This window comes from Elephas maximus, chromosome 6 (assembly GCF_024166365.1).
Source record: "Elephas maximus indicus isolate mEleMax1 chromosome 6, mEleMax1 primary haplotype, whole genome shotgun sequence".
Classification (NCBI taxonomy): Eukaryota; Metazoa; Chordata; class Mammalia; order Proboscidea; family Elephantidae; genus Elephas; species Elephas maximus.
In genome coordinates this window covers 144,421,596-144,447,121 of record NC_064824.1, presented here as the reverse complement: position 1 = coordinate 144,447,121, position 25,526 = coordinate 144,421,596, and the positions used below count along the sequence as shown (strand labels likewise).

Below are 25,526 nucleotides of genomic sequence, written 5' to 3'. Positions count from 1 at the left end.
TATAATGACATGTGCAAAGAGCTGGAGATAGAAAACCAAAAGGGAAGAACATGCCCGGCATTTCTCAAGCTGAAAGAACTGAAGAAAAAATTCAAGTCTCGAGTTGCAATAGTGAACGATTCTATGGGGAAAATATTAAACGATGCAGGAAGCATCAAAAGAAGATGGAAGAAATACACAGAGTCATTATACCAAAAATAATTAGCCAATGTTCCACCATTTCAGGAGGTAGCATATGATCAGAAACCGATGGTACTGAAGGAAGAAGTCCAAGCTGTACTGAAGGCATTGGCAAAAAAGGCTCCAGGAATTGACAGAATACCAATTGAAATGTTTCAACAAACGGATGCAGCTCTGGAAGCGCCCACTTGTCTATGCCAAGAAATATGGAAGACATCTTCCTGGCCAACTGACTGGGAGAGATCCATATTTATGCCTATTCCCAAGAAAGGTGATCCAACTGAATGTGGAAATTATAGAACAATATCATTAATATCACATGCAAGCAAAATTTTGCTGAAGATCATTCAAAAGTAGCTGCAGCAGTATATCGACAGGGAACTGCCAGAAATTCAGGCTGGTTTCAGAAAAGGACGTGGTACCAGGGATATCATTGCTGATGTCAGATGGATCCTGGCTGAAAGCAGAGAATACCAGAACGATGTTTACCTGTGTTTCATTGACTATGCAAAGGCATTCGACTCTGTGGATCACAACAAATTATGGATAACATTGCGAAGAATGGGAATGCCAGTACACTTAATTGTGCTAATGAGCAACTCTTACATAGATCAAAAGGCAGTTGTTCGGACAGAACAAGGGGATACTGATTGGTTTAAAGTCAGGAAAGGTGTGTGTCAGGGTTGTATCCTTTCACCATACCTATTCAATCTGTATGCTGAGCAAATAATCCAAGAAGCTGGGCTCTACGAAGAACAAGGCATCAGGATTGGTGGAAGACTCATTAACAACCTGTGTTGTGCAGATGACACAACTTTGCTTGCTGAAAGTGAAGAGGACTTGAAGCATTTGCTAATGAAGATCAAAGACCACAGCCTCCAGTATGGATTGCTCCTCAACATAAAGAAAACAAAAATCCTCACAACTGGATCAATAAACAACATCATGATAAATGGAGAAAAGATTGAAGGTGTCAAGGATTTCATTTTACTTGGATCTACAATCAACAGTCATGGAAGCAGCAGTCAGGAAATCAAATGAAGCATTGCATTTGGTACATCTGCTGCAAAGGACCTCTTTAAAGTGTTGAAAAGCAAAGATGTCACCTTGAAGACTAAGGTGCACCTGACCCAAGCCATGGTAATTTCAATCGCATCATATGCGTGTAAAAGCTGGACAATGAATAAGGAAGACCAAAGAAGAATTGACACCTTTGAATGTCGTCCTCTGAAAAGGAGGGCTATTCCTGGCTTCTGGTGACCCTCAGCAGTCAGCCCCTTCAAGAAATCATCTGGCTGAGGAAGGCTTCCTTTTTCAGGTCACTCCCTGTCATGGTAACCCCCGTCCAGTCACTGGTCATTGCAGGGCATAGAACCTCTCATTCTGGAGGTCTCTGCATGGCCACTGCCATGGGCCAGCTGGGCCCTGCATCAGCCCGACTCCCAGTCCGCCCTTCCCATTTCCTTCCTTCTCACTGGGTGATACCCAGGTGCACCCCACTGAAGGCCTGCAGGCATCTGCAGGTAATGTCGAGCTACTTTCCGGGAGCCCCACCTGCAGCAGTGCATCAGAGAAAAACTCAGAACTTGCCAATGAAGCACAACCAACCTAAGAGTTGCCTGACACTGAATCCCACAAACGGTGGCCTGGCACATCTCCGCACACTCGGCGTGCCCTCTCAGAACAAGCCTGACGTGTCCTTTGTGGTTGCTCATCGCAGGTCTCTTTCAACAAAATTAGCAAACTGGCTTTGTCAGTGGTTTTTGAAAAGCATCACTGAAACAAATCTGACAATGTAGTTGCTAAAAAGGAAAAAGCACACTGATATCATATAGGACAGAAAAACTAATTAAATTATATAAGCATGTGCAACAAATCCAAATAAATTCTTACTACTTTCAGAGTCCTCTTGAGAAATTTTAAAGCTATTCCCCTTCACAACATTGAACTTTTACAAAATAGATTGCCTTGGCTTTAAAAATCTCACCACTTTTAAGGAAATTATACGTCTAACTTTAAATGGCCTCGAAAAGCTATTAAGATATAAAAATGCATCTCAAAATATTTCACTTATTTTCATTTAAAAAAACTCATTTTATATATCAGTTGCCAAAGTACTTAAATGATTTTTATTACTGAAACTCTGACTCCTTTTGTCTCTTTCTTAGGTAGTGATTTTTAAAAATTAATTTAACTGGTTTGCCATTATTTTAACAGTACTTCAAAATGTGATTATGACAATCTCCACAATAATCAAACAGTGAAAATTAGGTACTTTGTACACAGTCTTCAGGGGAGGAAATTAAAGTGCTAGACTAAAGTTACAGAATAAATTATTCAATGATTCAAGTCATGTTTTTAAAGCACTGGATTTCTATCAGGCACCAGTTTAGTTAATGAGGATAGAAAGGTAAATAACACAGACTACATTCTTGCTCTCATGGAGCTTACATCCCAGTAAACAAAGTACCACAAAGTGAATGGCTTAAAAAACATGGGTTTATTTTCTCACAGTTTTGGAGGTTAAAAGTCCAAATCAGGCTATTGGTGTGTTGATTCCTTCTGAGGGGCTGGAGAAAGGAACTATTCTATACTAGTTCTCTCATAACTTCTGATGGCTGTTTCATGTCAAGATTACGTGTGATCTCCCTCCGCAATCCAAGATGGCCCCTGCCCCCTGCTGACCCTTGCCAGCCACTTGTGGAAGCATCTCAGCCCCAGTGTCTGAGGCTGTCCACACTTCTTTATGAGTCCACAGCATTCATGCCCTGACCATTCTACTTCAAGTGCGGCTCTTTGGTGTAGTCATCCCTCTCCCGCTTACTGTACCTGAAACAATGACCAGGGCCTGGACGTCCTTCCACCTCCCCAGGGCATCAGGAGGGGACTAAATGTTGGCAGCCCTGTGGCAGCTGATGTCCCCCCGGCAGAATTCCAAGTATTCTATGGTTCTGTGAGACGCCTCAGCCACGCCCAAGGGATTGAGGCCCAGCTAGTGAAGCAAGCGCTGGACCCCAGCCCCACTTTGAGAAAAGCGTTTGTAATGAGTGTTTGCAAAACAACTGGCCTTGCTTTTTCTGATTATTATGTTTATTGCATACAGTTGTGTAAATGTGAAAATTTTGTGACTTCATTTTATTTGTGAATTCCTTCCAAAAAAATACCTGTTAGGAAATACTTTCTGGAGTTGTGGACTTGTCTTGACTTTTCTTGCTTTAAGCAGGAAAAATATCGTCTTCTGATGGCAGTACTTTATGTGGAACATCCCTTTGTTACTGAAGGTCCTTTTCCTTTGATGACTGCCTCAAATTATCATAACCTTGGCCCCCTCCCCTGCTGCACCTGGCTGGGGTGGTAGAGATCAGATGTTTCCCCTTTTTGAGAAAATGCTACATTCCCAGAGTTGCCCTGTTTGTGCCTAGGGAGCCAAGGGCAGGGTCACCCTGAGTGTGCTGACATTAGGGGATTAACGGAACGGAAGATCCTAAGGAACTAACTAAAATTACAAACACAGACAGATGCATCCCAGATATACTGACGCCGCCCAGTGCCTTATACATTCCAAGTCCTCTGTGCTTAGAGTTGGAAACATAAAATTGAGAGCTTCTGTGCCACAGTGTTAAGGTGGTTCCAGGTGTGGCTCTTGGAAAGGGCACATAGTTTGTCATCCGTTCTTTGCAGCCACATGCCACATTAGGGACTCTTTGACCTTGTGTCTGGATGCTACAGACACTGAGTCCTTAGTGTGTGAAGGGGAGTGCTCAGTGGGAAAGCGAGCACCCCTGGAGTGCCCCAACATTCGGTCAACTGTGTGTGGTCACCCAGGCCTGAGAGATATAATGCCCTTGTCCGATGCACTCTGCCTTCCGGGTGGTGCTCCATGGAACTGCGGGGTATTCAGCTGTGGGACACACCTTGCGATGAACAGCCGGCAAGGTCAGATTATCTGCTTCCTCAGCAAGGCTATAAATAAACCCACCTTACCTTTTTTCATAAGTGAGGCTGAATTACTGCTGACAAGAAAATGAGGAGGTGCATTTTTTCTTGCAAAATGTTTCTGGATATTTGAGTCATTTGTTTTCTTTAGCAAAACGAGCAGCTGACCTTCAGGAGGGCTATGTTACTGACAAGCACTTAGCTAGCCAACACAAAATGACGTTTAGTTTTCAATACTTGTCATATGCTACTCTGCTTATTTAATTTTTTAATGTATACATGTATATATATGTATACATATATACATAAATTTTTACAACAGTTTTAGGTTTACAGAAAAATTATGAAGAAACTACACTAAGTTGCCTTATACCCCTTTCACCTGTACAGTTTCCACTATTATTAATATCTTGTATTCTTATGATACATTTGTTACAATCATTGAGCCAATATTGATCATTATTATTAACTATGAATGTGACACCATTCCTCTTCAATGTGTCATTCCTAGAATAGTAGACCACAAGATTGCCTGATTCAAAATGGCCAATACCAGTCCATTTCAGCTCACTAATGCCTAGGATATTGATCTTCAAGTGTTCTGTTTCATTTTTTAAAAATTCCAAATTTCTAGGCCCTGGATAAGTAAGGCATTACTGAAAAAGAAGATCAAAGTGGAGGGCCTCATACTACCTGATTTTAGAACCTATTATACCACCACAGTAGTCAAAACACCCTGGTACTGGTGCAACAACAGATGCATAGGCCAATGGAACAGAATTGAAAATCTAGACATAAATCCATCCACATATGAGCAGCTGATATTTGACAAAGGCCCAAGATCAGTTAAATGGGGAAGACAATCTCTTTAACAAATATTGCTGGCATTACTGCATACCCATCTACAAAAAAATGAAAAAGACCCATACCTCACACTATGCACAAAAACTGTCTCAAAATAGATCAAAGACCTAAATATAAAATCTAAAACGATAAAGATCATGGAAGAAAAAATAGGGACAACACTAGGGCACCTAATACATGGCAAAAACAGTGTATAAAACATTACTAACAGTGCACAAACACCAGAAGAAAAACTAGATAACTGGGAGCTCCTAAAAATCAAACACCTATGCTCATCCAAAGATTTCACCAAAAGGGTAAAAAGATCACCTACAGACTGGGAAAATGTTTTTAGCTATGACATTTCCAATCACCATCTGATCTCTAAAATCTACATGATAGTGCAAAAACTCAACTACAAAAAGACAAATAACCCAATTAAAAAATGGGCAAAGGGTATGGATAGGCACTTCACTAAAGAAGACATTCGGGTAGCTAACAGATACATGAGGAAATGCTCATGATCACTAGCCATTAGAGAAATGCAAATCAAAACTACAGTGAGATTCCATCTCACTCCAACAAGGCTGGCATTAATCCAAAAAACACAAAGTAATAAAGGTTGGAGAGGTTGTGGAGAGACTGGAACACTTATACACTGCTGGTAGGAATGTACAATGGTACCACCACTTTGGAAATCGATTTGGTGCTTCCTTAAAAAGCTAGAAATAGAACTACCATATGATCCAGCAATACCACTCCTTGGAATATATCCTAGAGAAATAAGAGCCTTTACATGAACAGATATATGCACACCCATGTTCATTGCAGCACTGTTTACAATAGCAAAAAGATTGATGCAACCAAGGTGCCCATCAATGGATGAATGGATAAATAAATTATGGTATATTCATGCAATGGAATACTATGCATCGATAAAGAACAATGATGGAACTGTGAAACAATTCATAACATGGGGGAATCTGGAAGGCATTATGCTGAGAGAAATTAGTCAGTTGCAAAAGGACAAATATTGTATGAGACTGCTTATTATAAGAACTCAAGAAATAGTTTAAACAGATAAGAAAATATTCTATGATGGTTATGACAGTGGGGAGGGAGGGAGATAGTAGATAGTAGAAAAGAACTATTTTAGGTGAAGAAAAAGACAACACACAACACAGGAGAGGTCAACACAACTGAAGTAAACCAAAAGCAAAGAAGTTTCCTGAATAAACCAAATACTTCAAAGGCCAGTGTAGCAAGGGCAGGGCTTTGGGGACCATGGTTTCAGGGTACATCTAGGTCAATTGGCATAATAAAATCTATTAAGAAAACATTCTGCATCCCACATTAGAGAGTGGCGTCTGAGGTCTTAAACACTAACAAGAGGCCATCTAAGATGCATCAGTTGGTCTCAACCCACCTGGAGCAAAGGAGAGTAAAGGACACCAAAGACACAAGGTAATTATGAGCCAAAGAGACAGAAAAGAGGCACGTAAATCAGAGACTACATCAGCCTGAGACCAGAAGAACTAGATGGTACCCAGCTACAACAGATGACTGCTCTAACAGGGAACACAACAGAGAATCCCTCGAGGAGCAGGAAAGCAGTGGGATGCAGACCTCAAATTCTCGTAAAAATACCAGACTTAAAGTTCTGGCTGAGACTAGAAGGACCCCAGAGGTCATGGTCCCCAGACCTTCTGTTAGCTCAAGACAGGAACCATTCTCAAAGCCAACTCTTCAGACAGGGATTGGCTGGACTATAAGATAGAAAATGATACTGGTGAAGAGTGAGCTTCTTAGATCAAGTAGGCACATGAGACTATGTTGGCAGCTCCTGTCTGGAGGAGAAATGAGAAGGCAGAGGTGGCAGAAGCTCTCTGAATGGACACGGAAATACAGGGTGGAGAGAAGGAGCATGCTGTCTCATTAGGGCAAGAACAACTAGGAGTATATAGCAAGGTGTATATAAATTTTTGTAGGAGAGACTGATTTGATTTGCCAACTTTCACTTAAAGAGCAATAAATTTTTTTTAATTCCAATTTTCCTGATTGATACTTCATACATTCCACCTTCCAATTATTAATGGATGTTTCTAGCTGTTTCTTCTCATTTTCAGTCATGCTACATCAACAAATGAAGATCCTGAAAGTTTTACTCCATCCACATCATTAAGGTTGACTCTACTTTGAGGAGGCAGCTCATTTCCAGTTGTATTTTGAGTGCCTTCCAATCTGAGGGTCTCATCTTCTGGCACAACATCAGACAATGTTTCACTGCTATCCATAGGTTTATCATTGACCAATTTGTTCAAAAGTAGATCTCCAGCTCCTTCTTCCCAGTCCGTCTTGTCTGAAAGAGGAACAGCATTGCATTAATTGTCAAAAAGAACTTTTCAAGGGGGGCAGAACTAAGATGGCAGAGTAGTCAGATGCTTCCTGTTGTCCCTCTTATAACAACAACAACAAAAAGACCCCAAAAAACAAGCGAATTGATTATATATGACAATCTAGGAGCCCTGAACATCAAAGGCAAAGTTGAGGAATTGGACTGAGTGGCAGGGGGAAGGAGCGACCGTTCAGAGCAGCAGAGAGTTGCCAGACCTGACCCAGTGGGAATTGGCACCCTGTAGGCTGGATTGGCTGGTGGGAGCTGTGAGGCAAGTAGTGGTGCTCAGGACACGTTTTCCACATTGGGAGACACTGAGCGGTGGAGAATCTCCTCAAGCCTCCAGACCAGTGAAAAGCAGCACTCAATTGGCAAAAGGAAAGTACAAGCATCCAAATTATCTTGAGGATCAAAAAGCACCCCTTTGGGAAAAACTTCTCTCTCATTTTCCTGTTTCCTCCCCACTCTGCACTGGGTCCTGGGCTGGCTTCAGAGCTTGCCTTGTCCCATGGGCCGGAAGTAGGACCCATCACGTACTCTGAGCCATTCTCCTGGATTTGGAGAGGGAACAAATTAACAAACAGGAAAAAATGATCTGCCAGCTGCCAGGAACTCAGGGCAGGCACAGCTCCTTTGCCTAGGCACAGATGTAAGGGGTCTACAGTCTTTGAATGCCTTTCACCCCTACATTGACCTGTGTGGGCCCATTTCAACAGCATAGGCCCTCATTAGCACAGTTCAACAGGTTATATACCTAAAGCTTAACTTCAACTGTATCAACAATATGGTGGAGTGGGAGGTTCATGATATTTGACACTGCTCTACCTATTAATCAGGGTCCTCGCCTACCCACATTTGGGGCCTGAGGACCAGTGGCTCCATCCATGCCACCTAGCCACCTGCAACAGAGATCCAAGAATAAGTGGTGCCTCCCAGTCCTTACAGCCAACAGCATTGGGTGTCCATAGTCTGGCTGCAAAACTCACCCACCTACACTCTTTAAGGAACAGGGAGATGCTTTCCTCTCAGACACTCAGGGGCAGCTGTCAGTCCCCTGACTTGCTCAGCACAGGGACCCCTACTGCAGCCAAATACCTGTGCCTACTCCAATCATCTCTGACCATTAAGGACTATAGGTGAGAGCCTGCACCACACACGTGTTGACCAACTACCTGGACACCTGAGCTGAATCCATACAAGAAAATTAAATGGACTCCTGGGCTTACATACCTAGTAACAGATCTAACCACCTGGTGACAGGACATTAGAGGGTCAAAGACACCAATAATCAAACTAGCTCACACGAGCTGCCTATTTGAGCATATCGAAACACAACAAAACAAGGAGCTAGGACACAGTAAGCAAACACAAAATAAATATAATAACTTACTGATGGCTTGGAGACAACAGTCAATATCAAATCACATAAAGAGGCAGATTATGATGGCTTCAGTAAGCTCCCAAAACAAAGAATCAAGAAATCTTCTGGAGGAAGAAAATTTCCTGAAGTTACTGGAGATAGAATAAAATACAAAAGATTAATATACAGAACTCTTCAAGAGATCAGGAAGGATATCAGGCAAAATCCAGAACAAGCCAAGAAACACACAGACAAAGCAAAAGAGGAACTTAAGAAGATTACAGAAGAGCATAATGACAAATTTAACATGCTGCAAGAATCTCAAAGAGAGGCAGCAAACAGAAATCCAGAAGATTAACAATAAAATTTCAGAATTAGACAACTCATTTGAAGTCATAGGAGCAGAATTGAGGAAATGGAAGTCAGAATTAGTGAGATTGAAGGTAAAACACTTGACACCAACTTATTTGAGGAAAAATCAGATAAAAGAATTAAAAAAATTAAGAAACCCTAAGAATTATGTGGGACTCTATCAAGAGAAATAACGTATGAGTGATTGGAGTACCAGAACAGGGGGGATGTCAGAAAATACAGAGAGAATTGTTGAAGATTTGTTGGCAGAAAACTTCCCTGATATCATGAAAAATGAGAAAATATCTGTCCAAGATATTCATCGAACCCCACACAAGGTAGATCCCAGAAGAAAGTCACCAAGACATATTATAATCAAACTTGACAAAACTAAAGATAAAGAGAGAATTTTAGGAGCATACAGAGATAAACGAAAAGTCACCTACAAAGGAGAATCAATACGATTAAGCTCTGACTACTCAGCAGAAACCATGCAGGCAAGAAGGCAATGGGATGACATCTATAAAGCCTTGAAAGAAAAAAATTGCCAGCCAAGAATTATATATCCAGCAAAACTATCTCTCAAATACAAAGGCAAAATTAGGGCATTTCCAGATAAACAGAGACTTAGGGAGTTTACAAAAATCAAACCAAAATTACAAGAAATACTAAAGGGAGTCCTCTGGTTAGAAAATCAATAACATCAGATAAAAACCCAAGACCAGAACACAGGACAGACCAACCAGATATTGACCCAGATAGGGAAGTCATACACACACACACAAAAAATCAAACATAAAACAGTGAAAATAGGGAAACAAAGATGTCAATATGTAAAAGATGACAACATTAAAACAAAAAAGAAGAGCTAAATAATGTAGCCATAGATCTTTCATATGGAGAGGAAATCAAGGTGATACAAAGAAATAAAAGATTGGTTTAAACTTAGAAAAATCGGAGTAAATATTAAGGTAACCACAAAGGAACTAACAATCCTACATATCAAAATAAAAAACAAGGGAGCCTAAGGACTCAGCAAATAGAAAATCAACAACAATAAAAAAGACGAAAAGAAAATACATAAACAAAAATGACTGCACAGAAAATTAAATGGAACAAAGAAACTGTCAAAAACACACACACAAAAAAGACATCAAGATGACAGCATTGAACTCAGTAACTAAGCTGAATGTAATTGGACTAAATGCACCAATAAAGAGACAGACAGTGGCAGAACAGATTACAAAAACACGATCTGTCTCTATGCTGCCTACAAGAGACACACTTTAAACTTAAAGACACAAACAAACTAAAACTCAAAGGGTGGAAAAGAATATATCAAGCAAACAACGATCAAAAAAGGCATGAATAGCAATATTAATTTCTGACAAAATAGGCTTTAAAGTAAAATCCACCACAAAGGATAAGGAAGGACACTATATACGTCCAGGAGGACATGACTGTAATAAATATTTATGCACCCAAAGACATAAAAAGAACATTTCAGGATCTATCCTGAAATACACTGCTGTCAATGACAGAATAATATGTCTACAAGAAAGACCAGTTAATAAGACTATTATACATATTTACACACCAACCACTAATGCCAAAGATGAAGAAACTGAAGATTTTTACCAATTTCCGCGGTCTGAAATTGATCAAACATGCAATCAAGATGCATTGAAAATTACTGATGATTTTGTTTTTGGCAGCATCCTTAAACTGTTAAGGCTTGCAATCAAGAAACAGTGGGTTTATTTCCATTTACCTCAATTCCCTTTATGTTTCTCATTGCCTTTTTCCATATTCTTAATATGGATCTTTTACACTTGCTTATTTCTGTATTTCTAGGTATATTTCTTGGACTTTGTTAGAAACAGATGTTGTTCTTTCCATTGTACTGCCAGACCTTCGCATGTGCGTTGCGAAGCAATTCATCTTCTATTTTAGTTTTGTAGTCTTCTGCCTAAATTGCATATTTTATTCTTTATCATAGCTTTTGATTCAAAATGTTTGAGTTTTTTTATCAATAAAAAAATTTTTTTTTTTTTTTTTAATCAATAGACAGGAATAACTCTGCCTTTTCCTTTCTCGTTTACTCAATGCCATCAGAATAACGTTAAATAATAATGTCAACAGCAGGCATTCTTGTCATGCTTCTCCCTTTAATCAGATTATTTCCAGTGCTTTTTCCTTAGGATAATGCTGGTTGTGACTTGAGAGAAACATTTTGGAATGACATGGGAATCGTTCTTTTAATCTTTTAATCATACTGATGAAGTATCCATATATTTCTAATTGGTTTTCAAAATGCAGAAAATACATTAAATGTAATCATATGCCTTTCCAAACTCTCTGAATGTAACCTTCCCATAATCTATTAAGTATATTTCCAATAAAACTTTAGTACAAAAGCCACACTGTTCTTGTGCAATATTATGTTTAATTTACTACTGCATTACATTTATTAATGTTTTATTTAGATTTTGCGTGGGTGAAAATGTATGTAGACTTCTTGTAATCCACTATTTTTGTTGGTTTAGGAATCAATGTTATTTTTGCTTTTAAATTGGAATTCATAAAATTTCCCTCTCTCAATGCTTTGGATTCATTTACTAGCATTTTTGGTGACGTAGATGATAGAAGGGTGTTATTGTTAGGTGCCATCGAGTCAGTTCCAACTCATAGTGACCCTATGTACAACAGAATGAAACACTGCCCAGTTCTGCGCCATCCTCACAATCTTTGTTATGCTTGAGCCCACTCGTGTAGCCACTGTATCAGTCGATCTCCTGGAGGGTCTTCCTCTATTCCGCTGACCCTCTACTTTACCAAGCATGATGTCCTTCTCCAGGGACTGATCCCTCATGATAACTTGTTGAAAGTATGTGAGATGAAGTCTCACCATCCTTGCTTCTAGGGAGCATTTTGGCTGTACTTCCTCCAAGACATATTTGTTGGTTCTTCCGACAGTTCATGTTATATTCTTCACTAACACCGTAATTTAAAGGCATCAATTCTTCTTTGGTCTTCATTATTCATCATCCAGCTTTCACATGCATATGAGGTGATTGAAAACACCATGGTTTGGGTCAGGTGCACCTTAGTCCTTAAAGTGACATCTTCTCTTTTTAACACTTTAAAAAGATCTTTTGCAGCAGATTTGCCCAATGCAACTCGTCTTTTGATTTCTCTACTGCTGCTTCCATGGGCATTGATTGTGGATCCAACTAAAATGAAATCCTTAACAGCTTCAATCTTTTCTCCGTTTATCATGTGTTGCTTATTGATTCAGTTGTGAGAATTTTTGTTTTCTTTATGTTGAGGTATAATCCACACTGAAGGCTGTAGTCTTTGATCTTCATCAGTAGGTGCTTCAAGTCCTCTTCACTTTCAGCTAGCAAAGTTGTGTATCTGCATATCAAAGAGTTTTAATGAGTCTTCCTCATATCCTGATGCCCTATTCTTCTTCATATAGTCCAGCTTCCTGGATTATTTGCTTAGTATACAGACTAAGTATGGTGAAAGGATATAGCCCTGATGTACCTTTCCTGACTTAAAACCACACAATATTCCCTTGTTCTATTAGAACAACTGCCTCTTGGTGTAAGAGTAGGCTCCTCACGAGCACAATTAAGTGTTCTGGAATTCACATTCTTTGCAATGTTATCCATAATGTGTTATGATCCCCACAGTCAAATGCCTTTGCATAGTCAGTAAAACACAGGTAAACATCCTTCTGGTATTCTCTGCTTTCAGCCAGGATCCAGCTGACATCAGCAATGACATCCCTTGTTCCATGTCCTCTTCTCTATCTAGCTTGAATTTCTGGCAGTTCCCTGTCAATCTACTGTTGCAATGGCTTTTGAGTAAAGTTCAGCAAAATTTTACTTGTATGTAATATTAATGATATTGTTCAATAATTGCTGGATTCTGTTGGATCAGCTTTCTTTGGAATTGCTACAAATATGGATCTTTTCCAGTCTGATGGCTAGGTAGCTATCTTCTAAATTTCTTGGCATAGAGGACTGAGCACTTCCAGCAACTAATTACTTTTGGTATAGTGCCTCTGTGTATGTCTTCTATCTTCTTTTGATCCTTCCTACATCATTTAATATTTTCCTCATAGAATCCTTCAAATATTGCAACTCAAGGCTCGAATTTTTCTTTCAGTTCTTTCAGCTTGAGAAATGCAGAGCATGTTCTTCTGTTTTGGTTTTCTATTTCCAGATCTTTGCACAAGGCATTATAATACTTTATTTTGTCTTCCCTGCTGCCCTTTGAAATTTTCTGTTTAGTTCTTTTATTTCATCATTTCTTCCATTTGCATTAGCTAATCTACATTCAAGAGCAACTATCAGAGTGTCTTCTAACATCCATTTTGTTTTTTTTTCTGTCTTTTTAATGACCTTTTGCTTTCTTCATGTATGATGTCATTCCACAATATGTCTGGTCTTAGGTCATTAGTGTTCGATGCATCAAATCTGTTCTTGAGATGGTCTCTAAATTCAGGTGGGATATACTCAAGGTTGTGCTTTGGCCCTCATGGACTTGTTCTAATTTTCTGCAACTTCAGCTTGAACTTGCACATGAGCAATTCATGGTCTGTTCCACAGTCAGCCCCTGGCTTTGTTCTGACTGATGTTATTGGACTTTTCCATCGTCTCTTTCCACAGATGTAGACAATTTGATTCCTGTGTATTCCATCTGGCAAGGTCCATGTGTATAGTTGCTGTTTATGTTGGTGAAAAAAGATATTTGCAATGAAGAAGTCCTTGGTCTTATAAAATTCTATCATTCAATCTCTGGAATTATTTCTATCACCAAGGCCACATTTTCCAACTACCAGTCCTTCTTTGTTTTCAATGTTTGCCTTCCAATCACCAGTAATTATCAATGCATTTTGATTGCATATTTGATCAATTTCAGAAGCTGGTAAAAGTCTTCAGTTTCTTCATCATTGGCCTTAATGGTTGGTGGATAAATTTGAATAATAGTCGTTATTAACTGGTCTTCCTTGTAGTTGTATGGATATTATCCTGTCACTGACAGCATTGTACTTCAGGATAGACCTTGAAATGTTCTTTTTGACGACAAATGCAATGTTGTTCCTCTTCAATTTGTCGTTCCCAGCATAGCTGAACATATGATTGTGTGATTCAAAATAGCTACTACCAGTCCATTTCAGCTCACTAATGCCTAGGATATTGATGTCTATGTGTTCCATTTCATTTTTGAAGGTTTCTAATTGTCCTAGATTCATACTTTGTACATTCCACCTTCCAATTACTAATGGATGTTTGCAGCTGTTTCTTCTCATTTTGAGTTGTGCCACATCAGTAAATGAAGGTCCCAAACGCTTGATTCATCCACATCATTAAGGGCAACTCTACTTAGAGGAGGCAGCTCTTCCCCAGTCATATTTTGAGTACTTTCCAACCTGAGGGCCTCATTTTCCGGCACTACATCAAACAGTGTTCCACTGCTGTTCATAAGGTTTTCACTGGCTAATTTTTTCAGAAGTAGACTTCTGGGTCCTTCTTTCTAGGCTGTCTTTGACTGGAAGCTCAGCTGAAACCTGTCCTCCATGGGTGACCCTGCTGGTATTTGAAATTCCAGTGGCAAAGCTTCTAGCATTATAGCAACATGAAATCTACCACAGTAGACAAACTGACAAACATGTGGTGGGAGGGAGGGAGGGAGGGATGGAAAGATAGACAGAGCTGCCATCGAATCGACTCCAACTTCATGGCAATCCCGTGTACAACAGAACAAAACTTTGCTCAGACCTGTATCAGTTTCTTGATCACTGGCATGTTTGTGTCCATCCTTGCAGCTATTGTGCCACTCCATTTCACTGAGGGTCTCCCTCACCCTTGATGTCCCCCTAAATTTCACCAAACACAATGTCTTCTTCCAATCATTCATTCCTCCTGATGACATGTCCAAAGCAAGCCAGTCGGGCAATGTTCTGTTGTGATCCACAGGGTTTTCATTGGCTAGTTTTTAGAAGTAGATCACTAGGCCTTTCTTCCTAGTCTGCCTTAGTCTGGAAGCTCCACTGAAACCCCTCCACCATGGAATACCCTGACAGTATTTGAAATACCAAAGGCTTAGCTTCCAGCATCACAGCAACAGTCAGGCCATTGCAGTATGACACACTGACAAACAGGGAGTGGGCCTTTCTGTACAGAAGGCATGATTTATAATAAATCTGTGTATTAATAAGAAAATATTTTATGTTTCAGACATTGTTTTTACCTGGTTATTATGAGCTGGCTGTGTTCTAGGCACAGGGGAGATGGAGGTGTACAGAATATCCCAAGCCCCTCCCTTGGCCCTCTTGGAGGTTCTGTTCTGTTTGGAGTGTTGAGAACACAAACAGGGGACTGAGTAAATCACTGGGTGTATGCTGAGAAGAAGGACCAGCATGAATGGAACAGGGCTATGTAGGGGATGAAGCAGGTCCCACTGAGTAGCCAGAATCTGGTGACAATTGTAAAGGAGGTGCCAGGGTCACCAAGTGTGGCAACTGGGGAGATGGTACTATTGACACGACAGTTGCAGTACGGCAGCCACAACCCAGGCACCAGTGACCCCAGCCCCATGGTCAAAGGGCAGCTTGACCAGCTTCAGGCTGCCACGTTGAGAATGGACTGAGAGGGCAGGAGAGAAGGTCACTTAAAGGAGAAGGATGTGGAAATGAGGCTGAAGCTGGCCTCAGCAAGGTTTCCTCCAGCCGAAACAGCTGTGTGTGTTATCTCCGAATTTCTTATCTTGTTATCTCTGCTTGATGAATGCAATGGTGACACTTTCAACTGCTGAGTGTGTGAGGAGAGTGTGTTTGTGGGGTTCTCCCTGAGTATGCAGGGTTCATAGCTTGTCAGCCACGGTCTGAACCACACAGTACAGCTACCTAAGCATCAGCCACAAGTGTGGGGACCAGCAGTCCACTTTTAAATCCATACTTCCTTTAGTTCATCCATTCATACCTCCTTCTGTATTCTTTTGTAAGAATTTTCTATTTGACCATTTGTGTAGCAATTATAATGAAAATAATGATTTTTGACATTATCATTCATATTTACTATTTACAGCTAACAAAGAGATATCTCAATATGGCATATCTCCTTTCATGGTAAGCAATGTGTGTACAACACTTAAACATTGGATGATTTTGTGAGTTCATTTGAAAATCGCCTTGCAACTCAACTAAAATAAAATGATAGCATGCATTAATATTTAACATAATGATTTTGAATTGAAGCTACTGTACAAAGAATGCTAAAGTACTGCTGATTGTTCTGGGTCATGGGAGAATGTTTTGTACAATAATTTTGTAACTAACCCACAACAGAAACTCTTTACAAATGACAGCCAATCTAAAGGTGTAGGAAATAGATAAGGTACCACAGAGGACACTTTATTCATCTCATTTTCTATTTAGGCAAATTTTCAGAACTTTCTCCCTAATGGTTTAGATCTTCCTTAAAATAAACCCGGATAGACAAAATATAAGACAGGAAGATTGTCTCCAGTCTTGGAGTAACCATGAGCATCCTGGTCTCATCCTGTGCCAGTTTTACTTTGTTGGTGTATTTACTTGTTTCTGTGCATTTGTTCCCCGACATGTCTGTCAGTTCGTTGTACTATGAGGGCTTGCCCCTTGCTGTAATGCTGGAAGATATGTTGCCAGTATTCAAACACCAGCAAGGTAACCCATGGCAGACAGGTTTCATCAGAGCTTCTAGATTAAGATAGACTAGAAAGAAGCCTCAGCATCTGAAAAGAAATACCCAGTGAAAACCTTATGAATAGCAGCAGAACACTGTCTGATGTACTACCGGAAGATGAGTTCCTCAAGTTGGAAGGCATTCAAAATTCGACTGAGGAAGAGCTGCCTCCTCAAAGCAGAGTCAACCTTAATGATATAGATGGAGTCAAGCTTTTGGGACCTTCATCTGCTGATGTGGCATGACTCAAAGAAAAGCTGCAAACATCCCGTAATAGCCGGAAAAAGGAATGTTCAAAGTATGAATCTAGGAAAATTAGAAATCATCTAAATTGAAATGGAAAGCATAACCATCAATATCTTAAGCATCAGTGAGCTGAAATGGACTGGTATTAGCCATTTTGAATCGGTCGGACAATCATATGGCCTACTATGCCGGGAAAGACAACTTGAAAAGGAATGGTGTTCCATTTATTGTCAAAAAGAATGTTTCAAGATCTATCTTGAAGTACAACACTGTCAGTGATAAGATAATATCCACTTACCTACAAGGAAAATCAGTTAATATGAAAATTATTCAAATTTACAAACCAAACACTAAGGCCAAAAATGAAGAAATTGAAGATTTTTACCAACTTCTTTTTTTTTACAGTCTGAAATTGATCAAACATGCAATCAAGATGAGTTGATACTTACTGGTGATTGAAATGCAAAAGTTGGAAACAAAGAAGAAGGATCAGTACTTCTAAAATATGGCCTTGGTGATGGAAATGATGCCAGAGAACAAACGATTGAAATTTGTAAGCCCAAGGACTTCTTGATCGCAAATACCTTTTTCACCAACAAAAATGGTGACTAGACATGTGGACCTCACAAGATGGAATACACAGGAATCAAATTGACTATATCTGTGGAAAGAGATAATGGAACAGCCCAATATCATCAGTCAGAACAAGGCCAGGGGGCGACTGCCAAACAGACCATCAATTGCTCATGTACAAGTTCAAGCTGACACTGAAGAAAATTGGAACAAGTCCATGAGTATATCCCACCTGAATTTAGAGACCATCTCAAAAATAAATTTGATCTGTTGAACACTAAATGACTAAACATCAGACCATTTGTGGAATGACATCAGGGACATCATACATAAAGAAAGAGATCATTAAAAAGACAGAAAAAAACAGACCAAAATGGGTATCAGAAGAGATCTGAAACTTGCTCTTGACTGTCGAGTAGCTAAACCAAAAGGAAGAAATGAAGTAAAAGAGCCAAACAGAAGATTTCAAAGGGCAGCTTGAGAATACAAACTAAAGTGTTATAACGGTATGTGCAAAGACCTGGAGATAGAAATGAAAAGGGAAGAACACAAGATTTCTCAAGCTGAAAGAACTGAAGAAGAAAACTCAAGACTCAAGTTGTAATACTGAAGGATTCCACAGGCAAAATACTGAAGGACGCGGGAAGCATCAAAGGAAGATAGAGGGATTACACAGAGTCACTATACCGAAAAAAATTGGTCAATTTTCAACCATTTCCGGAGGTAGCATATTATCAGGAACTGATGGTACTGAAGGAAGAAGTCCAAGCTGCTCTGAAGGCATTGGCAAAAAACAAGCCTCCAGGAATTGATGGAATGCCAACTGAGATGTTTCAACAAGTGGATGCAGCACTGAAGTGCTCACTCATCTATGCCAAGCAATTTGCAAGATAGCTACTTGGCCAACCAACTGGAAGAGATGCATACCCAAAACCAACCCACTGCTATGAACAGATGCATATTTATCCCTATTCCTAAAAAAGGTGATCCCACCGAATGTGGAAATTATCGAACAATATCATTAATATCACATGCAAGTAAAATTTTGTTGTAGATCATTCAAAAGCAGCTGCAGCTATACATCAACAGAGAACTGTCAGAAATTCAAGCCAGATTCAGAAGAAGACATGGAACAGGGGATATCATTGCTGATTTCAGATGGATCCTGGCTGAAAGCAGGCAATACCAGAAAGATGTTTACCTGTGTTATATCGACTATGCAAAGGCATTTGACTGTGTGGCTCATAACAAATTACGGACAGAAATGTGAAGAATGGGAATTTCAGAACACTTAATTGTGCTCATGAGGAACCTGTACATAGATCAAGAGGCAGTAGTTCAAATAGAACAAGGGAATACTGCGTGGTTTAGTCAGATATGTTGTGCATCAGGGTTGTATGTATCCTTTGACCATGCCTGTTCAATCTGAGAATCTGGACTATATTGAGGAGAAGGGAGCATCAGGATTGGAGGAAGACTCATTAACAACCTGCTTTATACAGATGACACAAGCTTGCTTTCTGTAAGTGAAGAGGACTTGAAGGACTTACTAATGAAGATCAAAGACCACAGCCTTCAGTATGGCTTACACCTCAACATAAAGAAAACAAAAACCCTCACAAGTGAACCAATAAGCAAGATCATGATAAATGGGGAAAAGATTGAAGTTGTCAAGGATTTCATTTCACTTGGATCCACAATCAACACCGGTGGAAGCAGCAGCCAAGAAATCAAAAGATGAATTGCATTGGGCAAATCTACTGCAAAAGACCTCTTTTAAGTGTTGAAAAGCAAAGGTGTCACCTTGAAGATTAAGGTGTGCCTGACCCAAGCCATGGTGTTTTCAGTTACCTCATATGCATGTGAAAACTGGTTGATGAATAAGGAAGATTGAAGAAAAATTGATGCTTTTGAATTGTGGTGTTGGTGGAGAATATTGACTATAACGTGGACTGCCAAAAGAATGAACAATCTGTCTTCAAAGATGTATATATAGCTAGAATGCTCACTGGAAGCAAGGATGGAGAAACTTCATCTCACATACTTTGGACATGTTATCAGTAGGGACCAGTCCCTGGAGGACATCATGCTTGGTAAAGTAGAGGGTCAGGGAAAAAGAAGAAGACCCTCAATGAGATGGATTGACACAGTGGCTGCAACAGTGGGCTCAAGCATAACAAGGATTGTGGGATGGCACAAGACTGGGCAGTGTTTCGTTCTGTTGTACATAAGGTCACTATGAGTCAGAATAATCTTGACCACCCCTAACAACAACAACATACATTTGTGAAGAATTTCTTGTTCTCTGCAGAGGGTACACATTCAAATAATCCTCACAACTGGACCAATAAGCAACATCATGATAAATGACGAAAAGATTAAAGTTGTCAAGGATTTCATATCACTTGGATCTACAATCAACACCCACGGAAGCTGTTGTTGTTAAGTGATGTATAGTCAAGTGGATTCCGTTCATAGCAACCCCGTGCACAACAGAACAAAACACTTCCTGGTCCTGTGTCATCCTTACAATCATTGTTATACTTGAGCCCAATGTTGCAGCCACTGAGTCAATCCATCTCATTCAGGGTCTTCCTCTTTTCCTCTGACCTTGTACTTTACCAAGCATGATGTCTTTCTCCAGGGACCGATCCCTCCTGACAACATGTCCAAAGTATGTAAGACACAATCTCACCACCTTTGCTTCTGAGGAGCATTCTGGCATTCTTCCTCCAATCCTGATGCCCCATTCCATCAAAGCAGCAGTCAAGAAATCAAAGGATGCATTGCATTGGGCAAATCTGCTGCAAAAGACCTCTTAAAGTGTTAAAAAGAAAAGATGTCGCTTTAAGGACTAAGACGCCCCTGACCAAAGAAGCCATGGTGTTTTCAATCACCTCATATGCACGTGAAAGCTGGCAATGACTGAGGAAGGCTGAAGAAAATTGAAACCTTTGAGTTATGGTGTTGGTGAAGACCATTGAATGTACCGTGGATTGCCAAAAGAACTAACAAATCTGTCTTGGAAGAAGTGAAGCCAGAATGCTCCTTAGAAGCAAGGATGGCAATACTTCATCTCACATACTTTGGACATGTTATCAGGAGGTATAAGTCCCTGGAGAAGGATATTGTGCTTAGTAGAAGGCCAGGGAAAAAGAGGAAGACCCTTAAGTAGATGGATTGACCCAGTGGCTATAGCAGTGGGCTCAAGCATAACTACGATCATGAGGATTGAACAGGACCATCAGTGTTTCATTTTGTTGTCCATAGGGTCACTATGAGTCAGAACCCACTCCACAGCACCTAACAGCAAAATGTGGAGAATGGGCATCTCCCCCAATGCCGAGTCTCCTTACTTCTTTGAGTCGGGGTTCATCCAAGGAAGCAGGAGTAGGAGATAAATATGAAGAGATTTATAGCAAGGAATTGGCTTACACAGTTGTGGAAGATTGACAGACAATTCTGAAATCTGCAAGTTAGGTCCTCAGGAAGGATGGACAGGAACTCTCAGGAAGGCACAGCCTGAAGCTGCTCCAAAGGCAGAATTTCTTCTTCATCTCAGGGAGCCTTCACTCTGGTAAGGCCTTAACTGATTCAATCAGGTCCACTTTTAAGCAATAGTCTCAGGTACTTCATATTTTGTTGTCATTGTAAATACTTTGTTTTATTTTGTTTTTTAATTATGTTTTTAACCCTTTGAGAATACAGAAATTTGATTAATATTGGTATATATAGCCTTTTTTTTAACTCTTGTTAATAATTTGTAGATTGTTTTTTCATTTCTTTCAGTTATGAATGATGACAGTTTTTCATCACCCTTCCATTCCTTAGGTAGTTACTCCCTTTCTTTTCTTATGCTGTCTGGGACTTCAATTCAACAGTGTGTTCAACAGAAGCAGTAACAGCAGGCCTTCTCTTTGTATTCTTATGCTTCCAACCATCCCCATTAAGGCTGATGTTTGCTCTGGGATTTGTAATGTTTTAGGTTGCTGGTTGTAGAGGGCTGTAATGAGGACATTAACCCAAATGTGGCATTTTCCCCTGACAGATAGCTGTGAGGAGCCTCTGCTGTCAGCCCTGCCTCCTTCATCCTTCAGCAGTTCCTCGGAGCTGTCCAGCAGCCATAGCCCTGGGTTTGCAAGGCTCAACCGCCGAGATGGTGAGTTGCTTTTTATCTCTCAATGACCCATGGTGGAGCTCACTAATTTTCAACAATTCTTGCATGTCTCCTGACAAAATATTATAAGTGACTGAGTGATCCACTGCATAGAAATTAAAATTTCAAATATATATTTAAACAGATTTCCTGGAATGCTTCTGTTTGAAATGTGTGCTATGTAAATATTATCTACCCATTATTAGCCATGACTGACAATGCTGGCTTCTCTTTGTGCATGGAGGACACGGAGCTGATCATGCACACTTTTAAGTATCTCGTATGACCATCTCAACGTGCAGATATTTAAACACCTTTGCATTTGCTGAGTTCTTATATATGTCTTGGAAAAAATTTTATGGATACGTTAGCCCTGATTGTTTAATTATTCTTCTTTTTCAAGCTGAACAAAGAAGCTGGAAGGTGTATTGGTTTCCTATTGCTGCTGTAACAAATTACCACCTATTTAGTGAATTGAATTTATTATGTTATAGTTCTGGAGGTCAGAGTTTGATATGGATCTCACTGGGGAAAAAAATCAAGGTACTGGCAGTGTTGCATTCCTTTTTGGAGGTTCTAGACGAGAAGATGTTTTCTTGCCTTTTCCAGCTTCTAGAGAATCCCTGCAGTCCTTGGCTTGTGGTCCTCTGTCTTCAAAGCCAGCAATGTCTGTAGTGCCTTTCTCTCAGTGTCATTTCTCTGGTTCGGAGTCTTCTGTCTTCTTTTTTCCAACTTTGTTTAAAGTTGATGCAGACAACCGTTAAGTTCCTATGGATAAAGGAAAGAACCACAAAACTATGCACATGAGAAAAGGCATGCCTATGAAGCCTGTCATGCAATACTTAAGCAAAAAGTTGGTGCATAAATTCCAGGGAAAGAGAACTGGGGCAATTTACACAGAAAACTCTTATAGAAACAACAGCCATATAAAGAAGACCCTAGTATGGTTTTTTTTTTTTTTTTTTTTTTTAGTATGGTATGGAAACTCTGGTGGCGTAGTGCTTAAGAGCTATGGCTGCTAACCAAGAGGTCGGCAGTTCAAATCCACCAGGCGCTCCTTGGAAACTCTATGGGGTGGTTCTACTCTGTCCTATAGGGATGCTATGAGTCAGAATCGACTTGACGGCAGTGGGTTTGGTTTTTTTAGTGTGGTATATTATGTGCTTCGATACCTTTTTTCCTTTCATCACCTTCTCTGAATTTTATTTTTAACTTCTTATTCTTCTCACTATTTGATCACATTCATCACTGTGAACTTTGGCCAACCCAAAAACATATAACTTACATCTGATGTGTAAGGCATTTTAGGTTTTCATGATAGACAGACAGGTTGGCAGACAGATGGACAGACAGATAGATGGATGCAGATATCTTACACATAGTGCTTGTTATTATATAGATGTGTAGAAATACTCAACACTTATCATCATTTTATATTTAATTTTTTAAAGGTAAAGCATTTCATTTCACTATTTAAGGTGGTAAGATGTAGGGTATGTGCAGATGTAGGGAACATTTATCTGCTTGTAAATGCTGCACAGTTAGGTTTGCCTACTATTTAATTGCTTTGAGGTATGTGAAATCAGTCACATCACTGAATGGGCTTTGAGGAGCCAGCGTGAAGCCTTGACTGACCACAGTCCTGAAAGGCCAGTACACACTCTGGTGTTTCCACCTGGTTTCTGTAAGCCCCTCCTCCAGAGCTGCTCATCCTCAAAACACACCTCCTAGCTGGACCCATCTGGACTTTCTTCCCAAGATGCCACAACTTACAGGGTGAGGTCCTAAAACCAAGGGCATCCCAGTGAGGCCAGACAACCCCGTGAATACCATATCAAGGGCACTTGCCCCTCAGCTGCACCTCCCCTAGTCCCCAGCATCACCCCACCTCCTCCTCAGTCTCTTCCTTCCTTCACCTTCAACGCTGGCAGTCAGGGTAGGGCCCTGCTTTATGTCTCTACCCATGAAATCACAAGGATTACAGCTGCAATAGAAATCTTTGTTTAGAAATGCACCCAAACGAGCTATTACATGCATGCCTGATTTGGGGGCCTTTTTCTTTTCTTCAAAGAGTATTTATTTGAGCTCTGTTACATCTGAATTTCTAATATCTGTCTCTGAGTGGATTAGTACTATCCCTGAAAAAACAAAGGTAAGGTTAGATTACAGCCTCATTCTAAGTCTCAGCCCAATTTAGGCAAAACTGTCAAAGTAAGGAAAAGGGGCATTTTTTTGTGCCAATAAAATACAGTTAAAAAAAAAAGAAATATTTTAGGAAAATTCAGTACTCATTCTCATTTGAACCCTAATCATTTTACTCATTTTAGGAGAAACACAACATCTTTCTTTTGAAAACAGCATAGAAATTTGTACATTTCAGTTACTATCCAAGAGTTCAGTTTGTGCAATGAGAAGAGGTAACACGCTTAAATTACTGAATTTACCTTCAGTTTGTCTATATGAGTTCGATGACTAGCAAATATGTAGATTTGTTGCTAGATGGTAAAATCATATTTCCCACTAATATACACAACAAGCATGAGGGTTCTTCATCAGTGGAAATCACTTTAATTCTTTATTTTCCTACAGCTCATAATGAAGCAAGATATCAACCTTAATGAATTTATTTGCATGTTAATTAAATTTAGAAGGCTCCTTTTAATTATCTTTTACTTGCTAATTTATTGTTTTTTGTTGGTTTGTGTTTTTTCTCCTCCCCATTAATAGCCTGCAGCAATCACAAAGGAATTACAAATTGAGAGTGAGTCATTGAAGGCTGCAGAGTGTTCCTATTGTCTTAACATTTCTCATTAGATTTGGATCAGGCAGTGAAGGATGGCTAGACAAGGGATCCGAACATGCATAAGTATACCAATAAATAAATTACCCAAAGTCAGAAACACATGAAACATTAGCCTTCCTGCTGAGAGTCTGGAACTTAACAGCTAAGAGGAGCAGGAGAAAACAAGTAGTTTCCTGATCAGACAACTCACAACGTTCACGTCTATGTTCTAGATTGAGGTCTGGGCAGCTCTGTGGTAATAACTAATACCTGCCAAGCTGGGGGAGAGCAAGGAAGGCAGGGGTGCAGAATGAAAGAGGCAAGTGCTCTTTGGAGGTGAGCACCTTGGATACCTCAAGTTCTCCTCCCTGAATGTCGCTTCAGTGGGCTGTGGAAGTATTACTCTTTGAACACAGAGGCTTACAACACTTTCACTGGTAGAGGGAATACAGTTTGTGCACAAGAGATTTCACAGCTTGGGAAGAAAAACCCAAAACTGCCCGACACTGTAACAATGCATCAGTGACATACCAGCAATGTCGTAATGGGGTTGAATGTTTCTTTCCTTCAGTCGCTATTTCCCTACATGGAGAGTTTAGGAATTGTTTGAATTTTAATGTGTCTCCTTAAATTGTGTGCTGATCTTTTACCATAAGGGACATAGTTAATCAGGCTCTATTAGCATGTGAGATGATTTCAGGGCTGAAACTACAGCGGCACATGCTCACGCTGAGGAGGTTGCTGAAATGGCAGCATAACCTATATCATTGAGACATTTCAGTGCACACATTGTTTGCATAGACAACGAAGAAAACAGTGAAGAAACACTTCTTTCACAAGATTAGAGTATAGCTCCTTCCAGAGCCAACACATGGCTTTCTCTAATTCTCTTTTATCTACTGAAAAGAGTAAAATATTCCTCTTTTGGCTAAAAAAGGGTACCTGCATGGGTCCACTCACTCACTGCC

At 40.0% G+C, this 25,526-nt stretch overlaps 1 protein-coding gene across 1 annotated transcript in view; it reads left to right on the top strand.

Annotated features, from left to right (window-relative positions):
* LOC126078305 (contactin-associated protein-like 4) overlaps window positions 1–25,526 on the top strand; it is a 205,728-nt gene that overhangs the window by 20,498 nt on the left and 159,704 nt on the right. Inside the window, exon 2 of the mRNA XM_049888754.1 lies at window positions 21,669–21,779. The gene's annotated coding sequence lies outside the window, so the exon portion shown is untranslated. The remainder of the gene's footprint in view (window positions 1–21,668; window positions 21,780–25,526) is intronic.